This window comes from Hermetia illucens, chromosome 1, assembly GCF_905115235.1.
Source record: "Hermetia illucens chromosome 1, iHerIll2.2.curated.20191125, whole genome shotgun sequence".
NCBI classification, from domain to species: domain Eukaryota; kingdom Metazoa; phylum Arthropoda; class Insecta; order Diptera; family Stratiomyidae; genus Hermetia; species Hermetia illucens.
Window position 1 is genome coordinate 18,802,522 of NC_051849.1, and position 9,232 is coordinate 18,811,753.

Here is a 9,232-nt window from a genome sequence, read left to right on the forward strand (position 1 = left end):
TCCGTAGAGTGTTGATGCCGTGAATGCAGGAGTATGGGGAGCGGAAACCAGCCTGCTCTCTGCCGATCAAGCTTTTGAGATGTTCCCAAATTATTTGAGCTATTATCTTTTCGACGGCAGGGAGCACCCAGATGCCTCTCCAAAATTCACACTCAAAACATGGAACTTTCTTCGGAATCATAAAGATCTCCTCTTCTTCCACTCGCTGGGAAAGATTTCGGATTCCCAAGATTTCCGCTCGAGTACAAGTAGTAGATCCGCAGAAACTCCAGGTGCAGTGATAATTATCTCTGCGGGGAGACTATCTAGCCCAGCGGCTTTATTCCATTTGAGTGCATTGATGGCTGAAATGATTTCTCTTTTGCTTGGATACGATCACTAGCCATTTCATCTCGAAGAGGAAGAACCTAGCCGGATATGATACGCTTAAGGACCGTCACCTTTTCAGGTGCACGTTATCGTAAACAAGATGCCGACCGTTAACGTTCTCCAGAGGACCATCGAGAGATTTGTGGCATACTCTTCTGAAATCATTGCGTTCTGCGGCATTCTCAGCTTCCCTGATGAACGCAATACCAAATTTCCTATTGTCATGGCGTACACTACGTTCAAATTCTCCGGATTTCAGCCCCCCCTCCCCTCTTTTCGCGACGATTGAAAACCATCTTCGGACCGATGTGTAGGGCAGGGTTGCGAGTAGGCTCATCCAACTGACGAAGATTCGCTTGTCTGCTAGTCATGTGTTAGGGATAAGTAGATCTGGGGGGGGGGATGAGCTGAAGCAACAACCCGGGGATCGTCCTCCCTGCACTGGAGGAGGTGCTAATAGGACCCCAAGCCAAGCTGGAGTAACATACGTCGAAGGCCGCGTAGCCAATGGGGAGCTTGGCCTTTAGTGTGCAAACTCTGAACACCTTGCGTACCTTCAGTTTCAAATAAGACCCTTATCCGATGATTGGGCTAGCCAGGGTTTACATTGTTCCCGGACTACTCGTGGGGTCAAGACATGGACTGAATTTTAAAAATAAATAAACCGATGATAGAAGAAGAGGGGGTGATGCCAGGCGCATCATCGGAGGGCGACCTGCTGGCATCCAGCAAGGAGATAGTAGCCGTCAAGAGCAGTACACTGGATGCCAGCCGTAGCATCGCTGTGCTGAAACCAACCGCAAGGACCTCGCGGAGCAAGGGTGGCAGACGGACTAGCGGTTTCCAGCCTGGAATCCACTGCGTCAAGCTGGGTGTAGCGAGTACCAGACATAGTACTCCTAACCCGAAGCCGTCGACGTCCCTCAAAAGTAAAGACCGACAAGAACGTCGATCACTGAAAACCGACTACGCAGCGAAGGTCTACTGGTGTCCTGCCTAAGAGCCAGTACCAGAAGGCCATGCATATTCTCAGCAATATTGCTAAGAGTAAGGAAGCCTGCCAATCCTGACGTACGGCTCTATTGTATGGTGGCTTTGAGCAAAAAATACAATAGAACGAACCTTACTATGATTCAAAGAACCGCATGTGCAGGTGCTACTGAGGCTCTGCAGTTTTGCCTGGCAGATACTCTCAATGTACTCCTACATCTCCTCCCCCTAAACCTCCATACGTTGTAGCGTGCAGTGCCGTCAGACTATGTGAGTCCGGATACTGGACGCCGACGCCCTACGGGCATAGTAACATTCTAGACGAAGTACATCGGGAAATCATTCCCCACGGACTATGCCACACGCAAGCTGAACTTCACGAGAAACTTTGCTGTAGACTTTCCAAACAGGGCAAAGTGGAAGACCGGCGGCGTGTTGCAGGGTTATGACCCAGTATTCTTCGCCGAAGGATCAAAGATCAAAGATGGTCTGTGGAGTCAGCACGGGGGTTTTCTCGAATGCACACAGTGAATCCGAGTCGTATGATCTCCCAGGTTTCACCAGTGTATTCTAAGCGGAAGTACTCACGATACTGGAAGTCTTTCGATGGCTGGAGGATAACCCCAGCCCCAAGCATAACACAACCATTCTGACCGACAGCCAAACGGCTATCAAGGCCTTGTACTTAGCGACGAGGTCCTCCAGACTGGTGGGGCAGTGTTAAGACACGCTGGACAGTCTGGGCAGCACGCTCAAAGTCACCCTCCTCTCGGTTCCCGGGCATAGGAACATAGATGGGAATGACCGGATTGACGGATTGGCCAGGCTCTGCTCTGTTCTTGGCAGCCCTTTGGCGGGTACAATCAGTGTCTCACTGGCGGCTGTCAAGCGCAGAGTCTGCTCGCACTACTGAGCAGCCGCCGACCTTAGATGACGAAGGCTTACCAGCTGTGCTAAGTTAAGGAGGACTTGGCCCCCTTATAACATAGCCCGATCACGAGAGTTCCTGTGCCAGACGTGTGCAAATGATGAAGCGATCTGCACGGGGCACTGATTCATAGGAGACCATGCCGCTAGGCTCGGCATACCCGACAATTCGCATTGCAGAAGCTGTGGAGAAGGAGGAGAGGACCTTCATGCACTTTCTCTGTGATTGCCTTCCTCTAGCTATAGTCAGGCTACGGACTGGGTAAACCATTGTTTGAGGACCTAAGAGAGATTTCTAGCTGCAGGGTGGGATAGCTGCTTTCCTTCGTGAATGCTAGGGGCTGGCTCTAAAGACCCAAACCTGCTGGACTCCCTGCTCTTATAATAATAGTCACGGTCTTAGGAGTTTGTAGCATCAAAACGACTCACCACAGCGCTTCTCGGAACGGCTACTGATACCTACTTAAATGGAATGATCGCGTCATGCAATACGGTCTCAGAATCTCCATAAAACTGAATCTATGACGACCGATGAAACAGGTATAGTTACTGTCAGCGGCAGTGACCTGTCGAGAACTGAGCGATTTAAATATCTCCATTCAATGCTATCAGGCAATGGAGAAGTGGCATTCCACAACTCGTGTTTTTTGTGATCGACATATCAACGAACGTCTCAAATCTAAAATTTACCTCAATGTCGTCCGTCCAATCGCTCTCTGTGGTTCTGAGTGTTGGCTGACTATGGAGACGAAGATCTTGCGTTGGACTTCAAGATTGGTCTGAAAATCGAAGTCGATGGTAAGCGACCAAAAGGTCGACCGAAACAACGGTGGCTTGATAGGTTGGATGGGGTTTTAAAAGCCTTGAGATTGCATCCAGATCAGAGTCAAATAAATGGCGTGGACCCTAAATTATTCTATGCCAAAACGATTCGGGTATGTTTTTTGTTTGCAAATGAGTGTCATCTCCTAACGTTGACTGCACGCAGTGGAGCCTTCTTTCTGCTGCAACTAGTCCTCTTGCGGACCTTACCTTCTTTAGCTTCTATCAAAATGTTTCGGTTATCCATTGAAGAAGTTTTCCGCTTGTGTCCTCACAATTTCTTAAAACCTTTGGTCGTTCCGCGTCATTTATATTTTTCCTACTATTTTTCTTGCTCCAGAAATGGAAATTTTATACAGGGTGCCGCAGCATAACTTCCTTTTTTAAAATGCGCGCCACTCAGTTAGTTGATGTCATAGCGGAGCGCTAGTGGTCTCGTTCAAGAGGGGATACTGTAAAGTTTTGTCCCGACACGGTTCAGTCGCCATCATGCGTTGGAATAGGGAGGAGCGTGCCTTTGCCGTTGAGGTTTACTTTTCAAGCGGATGTTCGGTTATTGCAACACAGCGTGCATTTCGGAATCGCTTTAATTTAGCCCCGTTGGCTCCCGTCCCAGACCGCAAATCAATTGTTACATGGGTCATTACATTCAGACAAACTGCAAGTGCGACAAAAGGAAGAACTGGAGTCCCTCGGCCCGTTAGATCACCTGAGATCATTGAAGCAGTGAGAGCGTCAATGTTGCGATCGCCACGGCGTTCTGCGCGCAAACACGTATCTGCCCTTGGACTATCCGATCGTTCTGTGAGAAGAATTCTTCGTGATGATCTTCATTTTCATCCCTATAAGATGGCGATAGTGCAGGAACTTTCAGAACGTGACTTCAATTCTCGGATGAACGCGTGTGAGCGTCTTCTTGATGTCGTTCCCGAGGGTACTATTGTTTTTTTAGCGATGAAGCCCATTTTCATTTGTGTGGGTCGGTTAACAAACAAAACATGCGCTACTGGGCTGCCACCAACCCTCGAGAATTGCATCAAAAGCCATTGCATTCACCCAAAGTCACAATGTGGTGTGCAATTTCCTCAGCTGGAATTATTGGTCCCTGGTTTTTTGAGGAAAATCAGGTTACAGTGACAGTGAATTCGGACCGGTATGTAAACATGCTACAGAATTTTTTTTTCCCACGGCTAGAAAATTTGGATTTGGGGGACACTTGGTTCCAACAAGACGGTGCAACAGCACACACTTCAAGAGCATCGATGGCTGTTTTGAGGGAACACTTTCCAGAGCGCCTTATCTCAATTAGAGGCGATTTGGAATGGCCGGTACGCTCTCCCGATCTGTACCCTTGTGATTTTTTTCTATGGGGTTTTTTGAAATCCCGTGTTTATGTGAACCGTCCAAGAACCTTACAAGATTTGAAGACCAACATCCAAGAAGAAATTGCCAACATAACACGTGCTATGCTAACAAGAGTCATGACAAACGCCAGAAATCGGTTTACGCAATGTATGCAGAATGGGGGACGTCACCTAACAGATTTGATCTTCAAAACAATGTAAATAAAAACTTTAGACATGTACCTACATTATAAAAAATAAAGAAATACTTTCCGATGCATACAATAGTTTTTATTGAGTTTTGAAAAAAGGAAGTTATGCTGCCGCACCCTGTACTAAGGTGGGCTTCTCAGTAAGCTGTCTTCCGATCAGCAAGATAACTCTTCTACTGCCTAGCGACAACCATATGACCATACAAGCGGTCGATGTTTAACTTGGGGGGGGGGGGGGGGGGGGGGGGGGGGGGGGGTCGCAGTTCTCCAACTCTGCGAGGATTGGCGGAGGCAGCACGTAAGCGAACAAAAGTGACCATCAGATGGTGATCCCTTTTGAGATCGATGTATTGTTACGCGCATCCATGAAACAACTTTAAATCTACTGCGCAAAATGGCCAATTTTATTGCTCGTGCGTTGTCCGTCAGTTCACCTTATGGTAAGCTTTGTATTCGAACATCCCACCATTATCGTTACAGTCGTCAAGAACGTGTCTCCCCATCACATGCCCAAGCAAGGTGTTGCCAGGGCCCACCTTGGCATTCAGATTACCCGCCACGATCACAATGTCACCTTTAGGAAGCCTCCTACGAACTGCGCTTAATTGCTCGTAGAAAGTATCCTTCTTTACGATGTCAGATGTTTCCATTGGTGCATTGACCCATAGAGCTCGCCTTGTGCTAGCCGTCAGAAATAACCCAACATCGGATTAAAGACTGTTACGACTCGGTTTCCAGAGTACAAAATCACATTGTCACAAGAGGGAGAGAAGAACTCTTCAGAGTCCCACCATCTTACTTCACTTAGGCACAATGTAACCAATTTATACCGTTGAAATTCTCGGTCGAGTTGGAGAAAGTAAGCATACGGAGGATCCTCACTACCGGTACCGAGGAGCGTGTGCACATTCCAGAAACCAATCATAGTCTGTTTTCGATAGTCAAAGGTATTCGGTGTGAGATTTCCAAGGTTTTGTTGGCGTTTCGGTAGCAATAAACTTATCAGCCGGGCATCTGGGACAAAAGGGGCAAAGGCAAGACCCTTCCAAGCCAAACCTTTTATTGCTGACAATAGTGGCGACCACCGGGTTCCAAATGGGGTCCGCTGGTGATTTGGCTCTGAATAAATGCCTCAAATAGTCTACGCAGGATATTTTTTCCTGAGTTGAGTGAAACTGGAGGTTACCTATTTTTATCGGGATGTGGTTGAACTTTTTTCTTTCAGCCAGCGAATCGATTAATTGTTGAGAAAACTCGTGGGCCAGGTTTGAGGGATTTGAGGAGTTTCTTGTAAAATGCATTCAGTTCGGACCGAATAGCCCCATTGATTTTGTTGGATAGGTCTTTGATAACCTAGGAGAGGAGGCGGTAGTCAACATTGCATCTGTTTCGTAACCGGTGAAATAATTGTGTCCTCCGCTGTAGTAGTCCGTTTCTATCGCGGACTAAAAGGAAGGTTGAAAGGCACACGTGTTTGCAGTAACCAGGCTCTTTAACTGAAGCGTGTTTGTCAATTGTAGTCTCGAAGACAGAGTTGATTTTCCGGATGTATGTATCTAGCTCAACATTAGAGCGCACTGGTTAAGTCGCAGTGGAAATTCTCCCAGTTTGTCAGATTGAAGGATCTGCATTTATGCGGATGGTGGCATGAAGGTAGAATTTGCTGTAGATGCAGAGAAAGGCTGATGGCATGATGGTCGGAGAGGGCTGCCAAAGAGGAGCAATTAGTGACACATGCTGAGAGATTGGACGAGATTATAAAGCCGCCTAGGAAAGAAGATCCACGAGGAAAAGATGGCACTCCTGCGTTAATGATGTCCGCGCTAAGGAATGGGCCTGACTGAAACCAATCGAAGAGCACTTTACTGTTTTCGTTGTTAACTGGGTCGCCCCAACATGCGTGCTTCGCGTTGAGATCACCGCCGAGGATAAAGTCATCGAAATTGGTCGCGATTTCCCAGAGTTCCGCCAGAATGGGAGGTGATGATCTGTTCCGCCCGGGAAGTAGAGGGAGCCGATTAGAACTCGGAGGACGCCTCCACCCCTAGCACGAAGTCTGACTACTGCTAACAGGCAGTTTGATGCCAGTGCAGCCGATGGGATGCTATTTGCCCTAAATCCCGCTTTGGCTAGTATGGCTGTGCCTCTGCCCGCGCCGTTGCGGAAAGTAATGTAACCGGGAACATATAGTTTTACATTGGGGACATCCTCCAGTCTGGTTTCGTTTAGGAGAGCGAGGTTAGTATCGGAATCCTCGAGGAACTTGTGGAGAGCGAAACGTTTGTCGTTAGAATTGAGCGAATTAGTGTTGAGTATGAGCACCTTTATTTTGGTTGTCTAGAAAATTGTAGGGGGAATAGTAAGTACGCTTCGGGTTTGTCTTCAGGAGGGAGACGAAGATAGTTGTGATAGAAGTCAGAGATTATGTCCCACAGCGAGCAGAATGACATATTAAATAGGGACCCGGCTTCCGTGGAGAAGCCCCTGGGAATGGAAGAATGTGGGGGCGATAAAGAGCTAAAGGTTTCGAGTCTTGCCCGACCCCTGACCATTGTAGCGAAAGACGGGGTCAGTGAGGGACTGGCGGTCCAGTTGGCATGAGGCAGAGTGCTTGGCTGAGAGACATGAACAGACGAAGGTCTGTCAAGGTTGGGGAAGAACGAAGCAAGTCGGGAATGCGGGATGCTTTTGGCTCTCTTTTTGCGTTGGATTGATTCCAGCCTTCGGGGCACTTAGAGAGGTTGGCAGGGTGACCCAGTCGACACCTTTTCAGCGTTGTCTTCTACATTCGAACGGGGGCAGCCCCTGGAGGCATGTGGGCCCACGCACTTCACGCATCTAGGGTCATATCCGCAGTTTGAGGATACGTGGCTAAATTCTTGGCAATGGAAACATTTGATGACGTCTCCTTTTCTGGGTTTCTTCCAGCTAATCCGTTGATAAAGTAGGGTATTTTGTTTAGTGACTAAGTTGACATCTGCCTCAGAGTTGAGAGTCACACGGAAGAGGCTCAGATTGGTGTCATTGGCTCGTGACCACGGAGTGGAAAGCCTAGTTACGTGGACAAGCGTAATCTGCGTTAACTCCTTAATTTCCGAAGCCACGTCTTCGGGAGTGAATTCATGAGGGAAAATTCCTCTGAGGCTGAGGGTTGGCTTCCTCTCCTCTTTCAGCGTGAAGGAATGGCTTTCTAGTTTGGTGATCTTGATTAGGTGGAGTAGTTTCTTATAGATATTGGGACAAATGAGCCGAACTTTGAGCTTGTCGGCAGGTGTGTTGGTAATTTCAAATTTGGCATTTTTGTCAATGTTCTTGATGACAAATACTAGTGCCTTTGTGGTCAATCCATACAGGAAAATCGGAGGGAGAAAGCTAATTCTAGTCTGATCTTTAACTAACGGTGGGTTGGTCGTGTCGGCAGATTTCAAGGTTCCGGGACGTGCGTGCGTCGCTTCGAGATGATGCTCGTTGTCAGAGAGAAGATAAAAGCGGTTTTTGTTCGCTGGGACTTCGTTGTCTGAGATGCCCGAATCCGTTTGTTTTCGTTTGAAGGCAGACTTACCTGAAACAAGTTTGAGTTCGCCTTGGAATCCTCGGATGTAATTGACACAAGAATTTGCTTCGCTGATCCGAGCTTGTCTGGCTGGTCCCCAGGAGGGAAGCTTTGGTCGTCGTCGATGATTATGGCAGGACAGTCATCACTAATCATTTCTTCGGCCGTAACGCTCTTGTCGGCCGAATGCAGGAGTTGTGTGGTAATTTTGGAATTGCCCATTCTATGGGCGGCGATAATGTAAGCTGGTTCCGCGTCCTTTACACGATGTGGTTTCGTGTCGCTCGAGTAAGGATGAGTTCCGCACTCGCGGAGCGAGGCTTGTACCGGCTTCACTTTGTTATCGAGAAGTCACAAACTCTAACTGGCACTGTTTTACCATTAAACCGGCTAAACAACTGAATAACGATGTTTGTAAACTTGGCCACAGCGCAAAAGCCCGATCCGAACACAGGCGAGAGCAATCGGCAGAACGAACCATTCGCTTAGGGGGCACAAGCGAACCCACTTTGTGATGCTCCTTAACCTGGATCGGAAGGCTAAAGTAAGATATATGTCAAATACCGACCCCAACCCAACCCAGATAAAGATTAAGGTCTGCTATCACTCGGTTTCCTGAGTACAAAATCACATCGTAACAAGAGGGAGAGACGTAGCCTTCAGAGTCCCACCATCTTGCTTCGATTTGGCATAGTGTCCTGTTTTTATCGTTGGAATTTCTGCTTGAGTTGGAGAAAGTGAGCATACGGAAGACCCTCACTACCGATGCCGAGGAGCGTGCGCACATTCCAGAAACCAATCATAGTCCGTTTACGATAGTTAATGGTGTTCGGTGTGAGGATTCCAAGGTTTTATTGCCGTTTCGGTAGCAATAAACTTTGGAAGTTTGCAGATTGCTGGCCCACAATTTTTTATTCCTTTTAGTGACCTTGTGCGACAAGCAGAGAAGACTTTTTGTGTTAAAACACAAAGCAAAAATGGCACAAGCACAATGTTAGTTACGATCTTCGTGGTTT